Here is a 17,767-nt window from a genome sequence, read left to right on the forward strand (position 1 = left end):
ACTAGCTGGGCGTAGTGGCGGGTACCTGTCATCCCAGCTACTTGGGAGGCTGAGGCAGGAGAATAGTGTGAACCCAGGAGGCGGAGCTTGCAGTGAGCCGAGATTGCATCACTGCACTCCAGCCTGGAAGACAGAGTGAGACTCCATCTCAAAAAAAAAAAAAAAAGAAACAGTCTCGCTCTGTTGCCCAGGCTGGAGTACAGTTACGTGATCTCGGCTCACTACAGCCTCCACCTCCTGGGTTCAAATAATTCTCCTGCCCCAGCCTCCTGAGTAGTTGGGATTACAGGTGCACTACCACACCCAGCTAATTTTGGTATTTTTAGTAGAGATGAGGTTTCACCATTTTGGACAAGCTGGTCTTGAACTCCTGACTTCAGGTGATCCACCCGCCTTGACCTCCCAGAGTGCTGAGATTACAGGTGTGAGCCACCGCATCCAGCCAGGAACTCACATTCTAGGAGGAAAGAAAAGAAACAGCAGAGTTCATGGGAAAACTATAGGCTTTGGGATCAGAATCCTTGAGTTCCAGGTTGCGCTCTACCGCTTAGGAGCTTTGTTTGTGATGCAAGTTACTTGACTTCTCTGATCTGTTTCCTCAGTTGAATAGGAGAGAATGAGAAGTAATATATACACATATAAATAGAGTTCAACAAGCAAAAGTGTTGTTATCATGTGATTATTTAGATAGCTCAAATATAAGTCAGGACATGAAAATTACACAAATGAGGACCTGACAATGTGCTGAGGAAGGCAGAAGGGAGGGACCATGGTTTTTCCCACTGCAGGAGTCCGAGACATCTTCATGGAGGCAGTGGTCAAGAGAATACAGCTCATCTTCATTCTCCTGTCATTTAAATCGATGTCTGTTGTTTGGGCTGGGCACAATGGCTCACACCTGTGATTCCAATAATTAGAGAGGCTGAGATGGGGGGGATCACTTGAACTCAGGAGTTCGAGACCAGCCTGGGCAGCACAGTAAGACTATGTCTCTACAGAAAATTTAAAAATTAGCCAGGTGTCATGGCATGCACCTGTGGTTTTGGTCACAGGGGAGGCTGAGGCGGGAGGATCGCTTGAGCCCAGGAGTTCAAGGCTGCAGTGAGCTATGGATGGTGCCACTGCACTCCAGCTTGGGTGACAGAGTGAGATCCTATCTCTAATCTCTCTCTTTCTCTCTATCTACCTACCTAGCGAATCTTCTATTTATTGAGGACCTTCTATGTGGCAGACATTGAACCGAATGTTTTATGTTCATGATTTCACATAATCCATCCAATAGTATTGTCAGGCAGAGATGATGAATCCAGTTTCTCAGAGGAGAAAAATGACATTCCTCAAGATTAAACAAGATGCCCTGGTCGCACAGCTAGTGGATGGTGGAGCTCAGAACCCTAATCTGAATGACTGCATTCTAAAGCTTGAGGCGTGGGGTCTTAGTTTAGAGGCACGGTGCTCTTCACACTGACAATTACTCTTCATTCCAAAAGAGACTCTTCCATTTATCTTTAAGATAGTTCACAAGGGGGCAGGCTGCTCTTGGAGGGTCCTTGGCTCCGCTCATCAGTTTCATATACTTGGCTAATTTCTGAGATTTTTAATTGAAAAGATTCAAGGCAGGACTTTTCATTCTAGTGAGGAGAACTGGAGCACAAAACAGAAAACCCAGGCTAAAGTTTGTTAGGTGCACTCTGGAAGGGTTAGGAAAAGGCTTGCTAACTGAGAGAAGCACAGATTCCAGGGCTTGCACCAGAACCAGGCGCCAGGCACCTTGCTGGCTGGGCACCCAGGGGTCAGAATGAAATTGGGGACCCCGTAAGGTCAAGGCTTCTGTTTGAAGGTCCTGTGGCCCTGCACTAAGCAAGGATGACGAGAGCAGGTGTGGATGTCAGGGGCTTCTCACACATTCTGCCTCTAAATAAAGTTACACCCAGAAGTTGAATCCCTGGAACACCAAAAGCATGGTCAAGCCCAGTCTTCCCCTGTAGGCAGCAGCATTTGATACAACCAGATTCTGGGACACAGAGAAAATGTGGGCGATCCCTTGGGGTTTCTTTAAATAATAACCTTTTGTGTTTGTGCAAACTTCATTTTAAAAGCACTTTCATAATCGCTGTTGCTGAGTCTTCACAAAGTTCCTGGTCCTGACTTTTCTGTGGAAGCAAACAGAAGTGACCTGATGAGGTAGAAATCGCTTGGGATTGGCATCGAGTGAACGTGGGGTTTGACTCTTCTTCTGGATTTAATAGCCGTGACCTGGGTGAGTTATTCACTCTTTTAAGTTTCAGTTTCCTTCTGTGAACAGTGAGGATTATCCTCAGGCAAGGATTAAGTGACATCTGATACATCAAGTGCCACACAGTGCCTGGCCCGATGCCAAGTGCTCGACAGGTGCCAGCCCCCTTTCTTTTTGCCTCTGTTTACTTCACTCCTGTTGTCTGCCCTTTCAGTCTGGCACCACCCGGCAGTTCTACCTGAACTGGGATGACCCACTGGCGTGGTTGTCAAGGTAGAGTTCCTGCATGTGTCTTTTGTCTCAAGGCTGGATGTGGAAGGCTGGGTAAGGTTGGTGCAGAGGCCGTCAGAGGGCCCAGGTGATCTCGGGTGCAGTGTCAGTCTCTGCTGCTCTGTATTCCTCTCTGGCACCGTGGAGGGAGACCCGTGGTGTCCTGTGGTGTGGGCATATGTGGGTGGGTTATGGGGACAAGCTGGAAGCACCATCAGCTATGAATGGAGAGGTGACAGTTACTCAATGTGTTTCTTTGTGCCTGGGTTGGGGGAGGACTGGGCCTTGACCTGCATAGGATGGGGGTGGGGGACCTAGGATTTGGCCTGCATGGGGTTGGGAGGTAGGATAGGCACCATGTCATTCCAGGGACTTGGAGGCTGTTGTGCAGAGAAGTGGTTAAAGACTGCATCTCTATATTTTGGTTCTGAGTCAGGACACATGGTCTGATATAAATAAGCTCACGGTGGAAATGGCACAGAATATGTGAAACCAGGAGCACACCAGGAAACCCAAGACATGTGATCACTGAGCCTGTTCCATCTTCTGGGAGGAGTTGGTTATATTCATTTAGAAGTTTGTTGATGCTTTTTCTGGGAACTTGTTTATTTTCCTTTCCTCAGGGTAGACAGAAAGAAGTCAGGATAGGTGGGATAGGAACTGAGAGAGATTCATATATTTATTTATTTTTTTACCTTTAGAGACAAGGTCTCACTCTGTCACCCAGGCTAGAATGTAGTGGTACAATCATAGCTCAATGTAACCTCGAACTCCTGGGCTCAAGTGATTCTCCCACCTGAGACTCGGAGTAGCTAGGACTATAGGTGTGCACCACCATGCCTGGCTAATTTTTTTAAAAATGTTTTTTGTAGATAGAGGGGCTCGTTATGTTGTCCAGGCTGGTCATGAACTCTGAGAGGTATATTTTTAGAGGAACAGAACCTTTTAGGCCTCCTCCACTTTCCCCAAAATGTAGCACTTTCCCCAAAATGTAGCACTTTCCATGAGCCTCGCATCCAGATTCAGGCTGCATGTTTAAAGGCAACTTAAAAAACTCATGCAATCTTTCCTTATATTAATTTTATTAAATAACTTTTCTTTCAAAATCAAACACATCAAAGAGTAAAATGTCACTTGATATACAGTTCTTGTTATTTGAAGTAGTTACGTTGTATTAAATCACAGTGGACACTGAATTAGTGAAACTGAACCACTGCTCCTAAAAGAAATACAGGGTTAGGTTCCTGAGAGCCTCTGGTCACAGCGTTTTCATCAACCAATCAGTATGTAACTTTTGTTTTATATGTGTTTCTGTTTAAAGTTGCCTTATTTAATACGTGATTGATTCATTACCACTGAATATTAACATGGAACTCATGCCTGATCAAAGCTTACCTAATACACATATTTTCTCCATAAGGCAAATCACAGCTTTCTTGCATTTAGGAATGCTAGAAAGTACTTCAGCCCTACGCTTGGGGGCCACAGTGAAATCACCAAAAAAATACACAAAAATGTGAAAACGTGGCACTAAAACAGCTTCAGAAAGGGCATTTATTTACAGAGTGAGAGCTGAAACAAGAAGGCAGAATACCATCTTATTCAACACCTGGGAATGTGGGCATTGGGCAGCTTGAATTTCTCACTGTTGTGCAGGTTTCCTTGAATGACCATGAGCACCAATATGTGAGTGTTGAATTGTGGAGTACAAGGAAACTTTAGTGAGTAGGAGAATTTGCAAGCATATAATCTGTGAATAATGAGAATCAACTTGACTTTTCTTCCTCCATCTTCCCTCTCCCCCACACCTCCAAGTGGTTTTGGCAAAACCAGACTTTAGGGAAGACAATCACAGAATAAATTGATAGGATTCCTTTGCTTTGGAACTTGCCTGAGGACTTAGCATTTATTTATTCATTTATTTATTTATCTACTTTTTTTTGAGATGGAGTCTCACTCTGTTGCCCAGGCTGGAGTGCAGTGGTACAATCTTGGCTCATGGCAGCCTCCACCTTGTGGGTTCCAGCAATTCTGCCTCAGCCTCCTGGGTAGCTGAGATTACAGGCACGTGCCACCATGCCTGGCTAATTTTTGTATTTTTAGTAGAGACGGGGTTTCATCATGTTGACCAGGCTGGTCTTGAACTCCTGACCTCAAGTGATCCTCCTGTCTCAGCCTCCCAAAGTGCTGGGATTACAGGCGTGAGCCACTGCCCCTGACACTTAGCATTTATTTTAACTTTAATTTTAGGTTGATAACTAATTGAAGCCATTCTCTCTCCTCAGGTCTAGGTAAGCAATGGTACTGGCCTAGGTAAGCAATGGTATTGTCCAGCTATCTCCTTGCAAGGTATACAAACACCTTCCAGATCTGACATGTTGTCTTCTACATTGCCTTATCTTCTTCCACGCCCTTCCCAGTCTAGCTCCAGCCATACTGAATTCCGTGTAGTTTCCTCCTGTGTATATGTGTGTTTGCATATTCTGATCTCTATGCCCAAGCTCTTTCCTGCCTGCGTTGGCTTTTCAAGTATTGCCTCCCTGTGAAGCTTTGACAGTGAAGTCCCTCCCTCTGTTCTTGATATCCTAAGCATGCAAACCTATTTACCTTGTTTTATTTTATTTATTTTTTTTGAGACAGGGTCTCATTCTGTTACCCCTGCTAGAGTGCAGTGGTGTGATCTTGGCTCACTGCAGCCTTGACAGCCTCCCTAGTAGCTGGGATTACAGGTTTGCCACTGCACACGGCTAATTTTTTTTTTTTTTTTTTTTTGTAGTGATGGGGTTTCACCATGTTGCCCAGGCTGGTCTTGAACTCCTGGGCTCAAGTGATCCACCTGCCTTGGCCTCCCAAAGTGCTAGGATTACAGGCATAAGCCATCATTCCTGGCCCCCTACCAGGGGTTTGTCTGTTTACCTGTTTGTTTTTCCCATAAGAATGTAAGCCCTTTGAGGGAAAGGACCCTCTCTCATCTTTGTCTACCAGTGCTTGGCAAGTGCCTTCATGAAAGGAGGGATAGAGGGGTGAAGAAGGAAGAGAGTGTTCCAAGATGTTGACACTTTTGCTCACGGTGGTTGAAAACACCAGTATAAGTTAATTAGGACTCATCAAAGGAAGAAAGCAAGGCATCTTATTTTTCTCTTTATTCATGTACCTATGTTCATGAGCTTAAAAAATTAGGTGTAATTTTCACAAAGGTTTAAAAAAATTAGGAGTAATTTATTGGAAATCCTTGTGTTCAGCCAAATATCGTGTAAATTACAGACCTTTCATTTCACATTTCTATGAAATATATCTGACTGATAGTGGAGAGCGATAAAGTGGAATCTTGATCTTGTGCCCAAGAAGTAATTACTATGTACCCATTGCAAGTCATTTCACCTTTTGGGACCTCAGTTTCTGCAGCTGAAAAATAAAAACATTAAGAGATTACACTGGAGTGTGAGTGTTCTGCTGTTTCTATCTGCCCAGTATCCTTTCTGTCTAGGATTAGGCATGACCAGAAGAATCAGACCTGATAAATCTATGTATTTCCTCTATCTGGCCAGAATAATTGGTTCAGAAATGAACATATGATTAAAGTCTGAAACTGTGGAACTTTTGGCCAGGTGTGGTGGCTCATGCTTCTAATCTCAGCACTTTCGGAGGCCAAGGCAGGAGAATCAGTTGAACCCAGGAGATGGAGGTTGCAGAGAGCCGAGATCACGCCACTGTACTCCAGCCTGGGCGACAGAGTGAGACTCCATCTCAAAAACAAAAAACAAACAAACAAAAAAGGCAAAAACTTTTGTAGAAACTATCAGTTTAACATGGCAGATGAGATGTTATTAGTTTTCCTCCAAAATCCATTTTCTCCATCTCCCTTAGTAACAGAACTCTTGATTTTTAGCTGGGCTTATAGCAGCCAGGAACAAAGATTACACTCCTAGTCTCCCTTACAACTGGGTGTGAGCATATGATTACATTTGACCAAGGAATTTTTTTTTTTTTTTTTTTTAAGAGATGGGAGTTTTCCTTTAAGAAGTGGACAAAAGACATAAACAGACACTTCTCAAAAGAAGGCATTCATGCAGCCAACAAACATATGAAAAAAAGCTCAGCATCACTGATTATTAGAGAAATGCAAATCAAGACCACAATGAGATACCATCTCATGCCAGTCAGAATGGTGACTATTAAAAAGTCTAGAAACAACAGATGCTGGTGAAGTTGCAGAGAAATGGGAACGCTTTTACACTGATGGTGGGAATGTAAATTAATTCAACCATTGTGGAAAACAGTGTGACAATTCCTCAAAGATCTAGAACCAGCAATACTATTTGACCAAGCAATCTCATTACTGGGTATATACCCAGAGGAATATAAATCATTCTATCACAAAGATACACACACGCATATGTTCATTGCAGCACTATTCACAATAGCAAAGACATGGAATCAACACAAATGCTCATCAATGATAGACTGGATAAAGAAAATGTGGCACATATATGCCATGGAATACTATGCATCGATAAATGCATGTCCTTTGCAGGGGACATGTCCTTTGCAGGGACATGGATGGAGCTGGAACCATTATCCTTAGCAAACTAATGCAGGAACAGAAAACCAAACACTGCATGTTCTTACTTATAAGTGGGAGCTGAACAGTGAGAACATATGGACATAGGGAGGGGAACAACACACACTAGGGCCTGTCAGGGAGTGGGTGTGGGGAGGGAGAGCATTAGGAAAAATAGCTAATATATTAATAGTAGTGCTTAATACCTAGATGATGGGTTGATAAGTGAAGCAAACCACCATGGCACATGTTTACCTATGTTACAAAGCTGCACGTCCTGCACATGTACCCCAGAACTTAAAACAAAAATAAAAGAGAGACAGGGTCTTGTTTTGTCACCTAGGCTGGGGTGCAGTGGTGGCATCATAGCTCACTGCAGTCTTAATCTTCTGGGCTCATGTAATCCTCCTGCCTCCGCTTCCTGAGTAGCTGTGACTACAGATACATGCTACCATGCCTAGATAAATTTTTTATTTTTATTCTTTTAGTAGAGACAGGGTCTTGCTATGTTGCCCAGGCTGGTCTCAAACTCCTGATCTCAAGCAGTCCTCCTTCATTAACTTCCCAAAGCACTAGGATTATAGGTGTGAGCCACCACACCCAGCCTTGACTGAGGATTTAAGAGGAAGTATTATATATTACTTCCTGAGAGTGTCCTTAAAGAAAGGTGGGGAAGTCTTTTTTCTTACCTTTTTCGTTCATGCTAGTTGGAATACAGACAAGATGGCTGGAGCTCAAGCAGTCGTATTAGACTATGAATTGGAAGTCACCTGTGGCAGATAGCAAAGCAATAAAAAGAGGAAGCCTGGGCCAGGCACAGTGGCTCACTCCTGTAATCCCAGCACTTTGGGAGACTGAGGCAGGAAGATAGCTTGAGCCCAGGAGTTCGATATCTGCCTGGCCAGCATAGTGAGACTTTGTCTCTACAAATAATAAAAAAAAAAATTAGCAGGGCATGGTGACACATACCTGTGGTCCCAGCTACTTGGGAGGCTGAGGTGGACATCACGTGAACCCGGGAGGTGTTGGGGCTGCGGTGAGCCATGATCACGTCACGGCACTCTGGGCTGGGTGACAGAGTGAGAACCCATTTCAAAAAAAGGAAGCCTAGATTACTGATGTTTGTGGAGCAACTATACAGCCCTGGACTGCTTACTCTGGGGTTTTGTTTATATAAGACAGAATGAACTTCTAGCTTGTTTAAACAGTTGTCACTTTGAGTTTTCTTTTACTTGGCAGCTTAACCTAATCCTGATTGATAGAGAGCTATTGGGGAGGACAACCACTGGGCTTCTGACATGACCGGCGGGAAGCCTGAACCCTCTGGATGGTCATCTCGCCACCACACGGGAAGGAAGTTTGCCTGAATAAAGCCGACATAGAAGGAGGCAAGGTTGGAAACAGAGACTCCCTCAGCCCCTCGGATGTCAATGAAGCCACTGTATCTGGCTGTGCTTGAAGCTCACAGACTTTAACTTTTCAGTTTATGTGTGACACTACTTTTGCCTAAGTGAATTTTGTGTAAATCAGGGTCTCTGTCTTTCACAACTGAGGGTCCCATCTGATACAAAGCAGCAGAACGACTTCTCCCAACAACTTCTTACTCAGAAACCCAATCATATTCAGAAGGGGCACAAAGAGCTTCTTTGGCTCAGGCAGGGTAGGAGGATGGAGCCTGAGATCTCTTAGGAATTGCTTGTTCTCCTCACAGCACAGTCTGGAAAACACAAAACTAGACGAGTCTACAGCTAATTCTGAGTGTTCATTTCAAAGCAAATGCCTGCTGCTTTTCTAGAATCACTCAAAGCTGGTTATTGCATCATTGCTACTTTTTAACATCTTTTTTTCTCCTTTGTTAGTAATGTTAATAAGGCAAGTAGACACCTTAGTTGAAACAAGCCCAGCCCTCCCTTGGCTGTTTCAACACATTCAGTATCCTCATCTTGAATGCTCATTCTTAATCAAGATTCAGCAATCAGGTCTCTTAGTTTTAGATAATTCGTTTATATTTTGACTTGTGAGGCTTGAGCTTAGGGTTAGCTAGATTCGCACAGACATTAACCCTCCTCTGGCTAATTCTGCCATTGTTTCAATGTCTGGCATTTGGGATTTGTTCAGTTGGTTGCTCCTTCGAACCAAGTTTCATTTGCAAGGGAGGGGAACAGATTCCAAAGCTGGATCCCATTTCCATTGCTTCAGGAGAGACTCAGAATATAGCACCAAGACCAGTTGCCTCTTCTAAGGGATCTAAGCCTCTTTGTGGAGGAAGGAGGGCATCGCCTGCCTCAGCTTCCACTCTGCGTGCAGCCTCTTTGGTGCTGGCCTGTTTACTAACAACAGTGGACTGCCCTGTCTTGGGAAAGGAAGTGTGTTCTCTGCCCTGATCAACAAAGGGCACCTTGGATCACCATTGATCTGCTGGAATGTTGGATGCCTTCTGAGGGTGAAATGTGCATTTTCTTCTTGATCTGAGCATTGTTGACATTTTCACTGGCAGGCCAGCCTTGAAAAGCCACATCCTGGCCAGAGAAGAGCTGAAATCTCACTCAAGCACTTGCTCTAGGCGATCAGTCTGGGATCCAGGGCTGAGGCTTTCATTGGGGTCATGGAAGCACTGGGATCAAGGAACACCATTCTTTCCAGCGTTGGGAAGACACAGCAATTATAAGCTGTTTCTTCCTCTTCCCAGGGCTCGTGTATACCATTGCTGCAGACCCAGGGATGTTTAGAACTAGGCTTGGTGTCAGATCAGAGACTTGGTAGAATTTTCAGCTTTTTGTGTGAGAAAAGTGGCAGCAACATAACCATCTTAAAAGCTGCTTTGGAGCCAGGCCTAACCCAGTCAAATTGCTGTTGCTTTATCAGAAGTTGATGGTGCGAGTCTCAGCTTCAACTAGACACTCTTAAAGGGAACAGAGTTAAACCAGCGTGAGTACTCCTTTCCCCAAAGGCAGAAAGATGAAGCTTGCATTTGCAACAACCCTTGAGCTGTCAGGCATACAGTACCCCTTTTATTGTTTGTAAAATTCTTTGCTCAATCAATAACCACACAAGTATTTTCTGTGTACGTGTTTTGTGCCTAGAACCATGCTTCATATTAAGGAAGTCTCGAGAATGAGGATGTTTCTGCCATGGGAGGGCCTGTGGTTTAGTGGAATGGGACACTCTTGTGATCTGGAATGAAGATAAGGCATTCTCATGACCCTAGATTATAGCAGACGTGGGAAAGGGGGTAAAGGATTTGGTTGCTTGAGAGTAAAAGAAATAAAGTGAGATTCACTGTATTTCAAGGTTGGGCATGATGTGCTTTGGATGTGTGTCCCTTCCAAATCTCATGTTGAAATGTGAGCCCAGATGTTGGAGGTGGGCATAGTGGGAGGTGGTTGGTTCAAGGGGGTGGATCCCTCACTTATGGCTTGGTGCCATCCCCTTGGTGGAGTGAGTACTTGCTCTATTAGTTCATATCTCTTCCTCTCTTTTTTCCTTCCTCTCTTTCCATGTGATCTCTGCACATGCCGGCTCCCTCTTTGCCTCCTGCCATGACTAGAAGCTTCCCGAGGCCTCACCAGGAGCAAATGCCAGCACCATGCTTCTTGCACAACCTGCAGAACCAGAAACCAAAATAAACTTTTCTTTACAAATTACCCAGCCTCACAAATTCCTTCATAGCAATGCAAACTGACTAACACAGGCCAGGTGCAGGGGCTCACACCTGTAATCCCAGCACTTGGGAGGCCAAGGTGGGTGGATCACCTGAGGTCAGGAGTTTGAGACCAGCCTGGCCAACATGGCGAAAACCCATCTCTACTAAAAATACAAAAAGTAGCTGGGCATGGTGGTGTATGCCTGTAATTTCAGCTGCTTGGGAGGCTGAAGCAGGAGAATCGTGTGAACCTAGGAGGCAGAGGTTTCAGTGAGCCGAGATCACACCACTGTACCCCAGCCTGGCTGACAGAGTGAGATTCCATTTCAAAAACAAACAAACAAATAAACACTGACTAACACGGGCATACCCTTGATTTTGTCATATCTCTGAATGAAGGTTTGCCAGACAGACCTTCTAGCAGGAATTTAAGTTTCCTGAGAACAGGGTCTTTCTTGGATTTGTTTACAGTTGTGTCTTCATTTGATAAATATTCACTACATGAGTTAATTGGAGGCTGGGTGCTGTGGCTCATGCCTCTAATTCCAGTTCTTTGGAAGGCGGAGGTGGGAGGATCCCTTGAGCTCAGGAGTTCAAGACCAGCCTGGGCAACACAGTAAGACTTTCTACAAAAATTTTTAAAAATTAGCCAGGCCTGGTGGTGTGTACCTGTAGTCCCAGCTACCTGGGGAGCTAAGGCAGAAGGATAGCTTGAGACCAGAAGTTCGAGGGTGCAGTGAGCCGTGATTGTACCAGTGCACTTCACCTGGAGTGATTCTGTCTCAAAAAGAAAAAAAAAAAGTTAATGAGAGACTGAGGCGGACATGGTAAAAGACCCCCCATTCCCATAGACTGCCTTTGCATTTATTTCTGAATGAGTTTTGGGAAGGGGATGACCGCTTTCTGCTGTATCTCTAGGAGCTAGGTGAGGGTTCCAGGGATAAGCAAAAGGTGTCCCAGCATCTTGGCATATATTTCCAGACACTCTCCCCTCAGTTGCTCATCAGAGGCGCCCTCTGAGAGATTTCCAGAAAACTTATGGAGAGTCAAGCATTTGCTTATCTTTGGGAGGCATATACATTCCCCTTTGCTGTCTCTGAAGGTTGTTATCTGAAAACTGTCTAGACTTTAGATTCAAGCTGGGCAGGAGAAGGGCAATGAAATACTTCTCCACTTGGGGGTGGGGCTGGACGCGATGAAATATTTCCACTGCTGACCTGTGGGGCTGACTCCCTGCACAGTCAGCTCGAGGCCCCACAACTCGGGGCATGGGGTTTGTCAGTGTCTCAGTGCCGTCCCATCTGGGAGAGACTGTATATTGCTTGGCTTGCACAAAGAGTTTTTTTGCAATAAACTTTTCAATTTGGGTAAAGAGGGAGCAGGAAAGGCCTTTCATCTTGTCTTTTGTGTGGTATCTGTGATGGGGTTAGGGTGACTGCTCTGAACTGATTAGAGAGCATTTTGGTGGGATGGTGGGAGGTGGATTCCAGCCTTGTTTTGGATCCATGTCTAACTTTTTTTTTTTTTGTTAAAGAAAAAAAAAATCTCCTTTCATCCCAAAGCTCAACATGCGAGCATCCAGCCAAAAGTACATTTTTTTTTGCAGTTTATTAAATATGTTGCGTCTTAGATCTTATATTAAAATCTATTTCCTTTCTGCAGGGGACAAGTTGAAACCAGAAAACTTGCCTTATAATTTTTCCACTTTGATTCTGCTGCTTGCAAAGGGCACCTCCAGTCCTCCAGTTGCAATAGGGAGTTGCTCCTTAGGAAGGGAGTTAACTCTTGTTTCGCTACCCATCGGGGCTGGGAGGAGCAGCTGGCCTTCCTTCATCACTGGACCCAGCCTAACCTCCCCTCACTGCACAGCTTTGACTCAGCATCAGTCAACTGAGTTAAGGGAGCATGCTGGCTCTGCAAGTTAAACTAAATCAAACTCTTTCTTAATCTACTCCACCATCAAATAGGCATTGTGATCTGCTGGTTTAGATCCAGAAGGGATTCTCCCTGCTCTGGGGTCTGCCTTGAGCTCTCCAGCCCTGTATTGTCTCTTCCACCTGATTCCTTGGGCATCTGTCTTACAGCAACACACACTAGAAATCTCCACTAAGAAGAGAACTCATTGTGTCCCAAGGCGGCCCATCCCAGTGCAGACCTCTCTAATTGTTAAGATGTTTTTCCTCATGTTGGGTTGGTCTGTCCTGCTCCTATGCATTGGTCTCTGCCCTGGCAGCTGGAGAAACCGAATTTAATTCAAATCAGCCTCCCATGGTGTATTACTCCGTTTTCATGCTGCTGATATACCTGAGACTGGTAATTTATAAAGGAAAAGAGGTTTAATGGACTCACAGTTCCATGTGGCTGGGGAGGCTTCACAATTATGGTGGAAGGCGAAAGGCATGTCTTCCATGGTGGCAGACAAGAGAATAGGAATCGAGTACAAGGGTTTTCCCCTTACAAAACCATCAGATCTTGTGAGACTTACTTACTACCATGAGAACAGTGTTGGGGAAACCACCCCTATGATTCAGTTATCTCCCACTGGGTCCCTCCTGCAACACATAAGAATTACGGGAGCTACAATTCAAGGTGAGATTTGGGTGGGGACACAGCCAAACCATATCACATGGGGAAGGGTAGGGATGCTGGTTGAGACCCCAGGATGGGAGCTTGGGCCCAATGTGCCCAGAGTTGGCAATTTTTCAAGAGAAGCTCAAAATTCACATTTTCAATGTGAACTCTCACTTTCTAAATGCTGACAACTCATTTTTAAAAATTAGCATAGAACAGCAAACAAATCACAGCTTTAGGTCAGGAACAGCCCCTTGGGTCTTCACTTTGTGATAGAAACATGAAGATCAGCGATTGCAGGCTGAGAACTGTGTACAGTTCTGGAATCTTTGGATTTTGCTAATCTCTGTTTCCCTGGGATGGTTAGCATGCAGTTGTTACAGTGTTCATATTCATGGAGGAAGGGTAGAGAGAGAAGGGTAGAGAAAAGCTGGTGTCGAGGAGGGCAGCTTCAGGTGCTGGTGTGGGTGGAAGAGCCTAGGAGGAGAGGATGTAGGCAGAGAACAAGTGCCCCTAGCAGGGAAGAAAACAGAATACAGAGGCCAGCCTGGCTGCGGAAGAGAGAGGTCCTGAGAGTCCTGAGAGTCCTGAGGTCCTCTTGAGCCTCAGGAAGATGGCAGCCTCCTGCACATGTTGGGCTGGGGAGACAGGAGCTAACTGGGCAGGCCCTGGGGCCAGGGATAGAGAGGCAGTTCCTGGGCAGGTGGTGGAGGTGGGACCAGTTGGAGGGGAGGTGAGAGCGGGATTCTCTGAATTCAGAGCTGAAGGAGCAGCTATATTATGGGGCTCATTGAGAATGTTATTTTTTGAGTGTTTTCTTGCTGATGCCTTGGCTAAGATCACGCTGTTTCTCAATCTCTATTATGTGGGCACATGGGCATTTTTACCTTCGCTCTTTATACCCATCACATACTAAGCCCTTCAAGAATGTCTGTGGAATGAATAAACATGTGCATGTGTACACCGTGAATGTCTTTTTGTGTGAAACGTGTGGACTTGGTGGAGGAGGAGGACTGCACATCTTCTTCAGGAACCCTGAGGTGTCAGCTGGGGCTCTCAGAACTTTAGTCTTCGTGAGGGTTCACTGACACCTCCCCCAACCCCCTATGCTGGGAGACAGTCAAGAGCTGTCAGTCTGGTTTTGGGGGCACCAGGTTTAAACCTCTAAACAAACAGGAGGAACTGTGGCATTCCTGGGCATTTGTGCAGAGAAAGTAGCCAGGTAGGAAAAAGTTACTGAAAAGTTACAGAATGGATATCAATCTTGGAGACAGCAGAGAAGCATGGTGTGGGCTTACTGGCTGTGGTAAGGATGGGTGGTGTTAGACCAATCCCTGGGGGATTTTCTTAAGTCCCCAAAGAAATGGAGAAGCAAGGAGAAAGGCCTGATGGTCTCAATGGGCTCAAAGGGCTGTGATGGCTTGGAAAGGCTTGGTCTGGACTCAAAACAGTGGACAGAGGCAGGCAGCAGGGGAGGGCACGGGAAGGACAGCCACTGTTGGGAGAAGAAAGCTGGCTTGCTGCCTAGACAGCAAACTGAGTGCCCATGGCCTATCTGCTGGAGGCTGGGCCCAAAGTCTCATATTATGCCTGGGTCTTTTAGGACTAGGTGAAACATGTGTATTACTATTTGACATTATCTATCTCATCTGTCTATCTATCTATCTATCTATCTATCTATCTATCTATCTATCTATCTATCTATCTATCTTCTATCTTTCACCCATCCATGTATTTATTTATCTACCTATCTATCCATTCTTTTGTACACACATACATATCTATTATATAAAAATAAATTAATATATTCAAAATTCATAATGGCCATGCCTATTTGCAAATCTAAGAAATAATTTCATCACATTCCAGAAAGTGCCAAGGTGATGAGGTGTAGATTTAAAAATGTAGCATTTTTCCATGACTTTGGGGGTGCTCTTTAGATTTTTCCCAACTTCTGCCCTTCATTCTTTAATTTTCTTCCTTCTGAGAAAAAGCATTCTTAAATGTGCAGTGCATTCTTAAGTTGTTTTAAGGTAAAAGAAGATGGTGTGAAAAGAGACAAAAAGGAATGTTCCTTCACAGAACTTATCTGTTTCAAAGGTATTTGAAATTCCCAAGGTTGATACTGCAATGTGGCTTCTCATTTGCGCTGTTGGAAAAGAAAAGGCTTTGGGGTCCCCCAGCCGGCTCGGCCCTGGAAGAGTCAGGAGCTCATCTTTTGTTCTGATCTTCAGTGCCTGCCCACCCGGGTTCTGAGCAGGCAGCTATGGGGTGGGGGCCAGGACCTTAGGCGACGTCTTCTTCCTCCTCCCCCTCTTCCTACTCCTCTTCCTTCTCCTCCTCCTCCAGACAGTTGGCCACGATCCTGCCAAACCAGCCAAGTCTGCTTTCTAAGAAAGGGACACGGAGCTTCCCTTGGGAGGAAGCCATGGGCCTTGCACAAAAGAATCCTGGCCACAGGGGGCCGGCTGGGCAGGACCCAGCCACAGGATGTGCATCTTGAAAAAAAAAACCCCAAAGTCTCCAAGAAATATAATTTTAGCAATGTTATTTTCCAGTGATCGTAGAAATGTCATAATCATGTCTCTTCCCCAAGGCAAAAAATAGAAACCTTGACATGAAGGGAGTGATCTGTAGGCTTTTTGGACAAATTGGCACCCACTGGTCTCTCCTCTTCCCTCTTCATCTGCTCCACACATTTTGGCATTTAACTCTACTCTGCTCCAAATGATTCTCTAGTTTCATGCCTGGATGTCTTGTCTTCCCCACTAACCTGGTGTCTCTTCTTTCTGATGTCAGTTTCTTTCTGTAGACTGGCCCTGTTCTGCCCTGATCCAAGGAGACCCCTAGTCTGTGGTGGACCTGCTGGTATTTGGGGACCCCTGAGTGCCCCAGGAGCCTGCTTGAACTCCACAGCCATGGCCAGGCTGTGTCTTGGCTCTGGGCTTTGTCCACTGGGATGGAAGCTTTCCCTGAGCCCGGCCTGATCATTACACCACCTCACTCCTGCCAGCTCCTAGGTGTCCCTGGATCCTCATGCTGGTCTTTTTGTATTGACTTCCACGTTACTACCTCTTGTCTGATGCCAAGAAGCACTGCGGCTTCCGAGATGCTGCTGCATGGCTCTGCTCTGCTCTTGGGGCTCCAACCCCTGGGCATCAGCTTGACTCAGATCTAACCCCAGTTGACGGTGCTTAGTGGACTCTGTGATTCTGACCCTGATCCCACTTTGGCAAGGGTCGGATGTCCTGTTCTAGCCAATTCTCTCCTCCATTTCTACCCCATGCCCACGCAGGTTCTTTTCTGCCCTCCTGTCATCTCTGTGTAGGCTGCATCAATCTTATTATTATTATTCCTAATGGTCCTTAGCATTCTGCTGAGAATTCAGCAATGTTTGTGAAATTAAACCAATGTTGCCCAAAATATGATTGTTTTTAGAGTTAGGCAACAGTAGGTGTGAAGGAGAGAGACAGCCACCAGGGAATAAAAAGCAAGCTGAGCCATGAGGCTAGTGATGTGATGAGCAGAAAAAGCCAAGCCTTCTCCTAAGGAGGGCCAGGCAGCTTGCCGTCCTCTGCAACAGGCTGTGACTTAGAGAGAAGGAAAACAGCTCACCTGGGCCACACTAAGCAGCAAGCGGTAACTGCTTATGTTGTGACAACCTGCAACCAAAAATCGTGGAGTTTTGTAGCAGCCGGGGTCCTCTGGAGAGATAGAAGCAATAGGATGAATAGAGAGATAGAGAGATGGGTAAATAAATAGAGATATAGATAGATAGATAGATAGATAGATAGATAGATAGATGAGAGAGGAATTACTAGAAGGATTGGTTCATGCCATTATGGAGGCTGACAAGGCCTCCATAAGGAGGCCATGAAGGTCATTTGCGACCTGAAGAATCCGGGATGCCAGTGGCATGGTTCAGTCCAAGTCTGGAGGCCTCAGAGCCAGAGAAGCCCATGGTGTAACTTCTGGTCTGAGGCCAGAGGCCTGAGGATCCACAGGGCCGCTGGTGTAAGTCCTGGAGTCCACAAGCCAGAAAGCCTGGAGTTCTAATGTCCAAGGACAGAAAAGAAGAGTGTATCCTAGCTGCACGAGAGAGAAAAAGTTGCCCGTTTGTTCTACCTGGGCCCCCAGCTGATGGGGGTGAATTGGTGATCTGCGTTCACCCACATTGAGGGCAGATCCCCACTCAGTCCACTGACTCACTTGCCAATGTCCTCCGGAAATACCTGTATGGACACATCCAGAAACAATGCTTTACTAGCTTTCTAAGTATTCCTAACCCAGTCAAGTGGACACCTAAACTTAACCATCATAGGTTTGGATTAAGCAGGTTCTTCAAAGAAACAGAACCAATAGTGTGTGTGTGTGTGTGTGTGTGTATGTATGTATGTATGTATGTATGTATGTATGTATCTATCTATCTATCTATCTATCTATCTATCTATCTATCTATCTATCAATCATAGGAATTGGCTCACAA

This window comes from Macaca nemestrina, chromosome 8 (genome assembly GCF_043159975.1).
Source record: "Macaca nemestrina isolate mMacNem1 chromosome 8, mMacNem.hap1, whole genome shotgun sequence".
Taxonomy (NCBI): domain Eukaryota; kingdom Metazoa; phylum Chordata; class Mammalia; order Primates; family Cercopithecidae; genus Macaca; species Macaca nemestrina.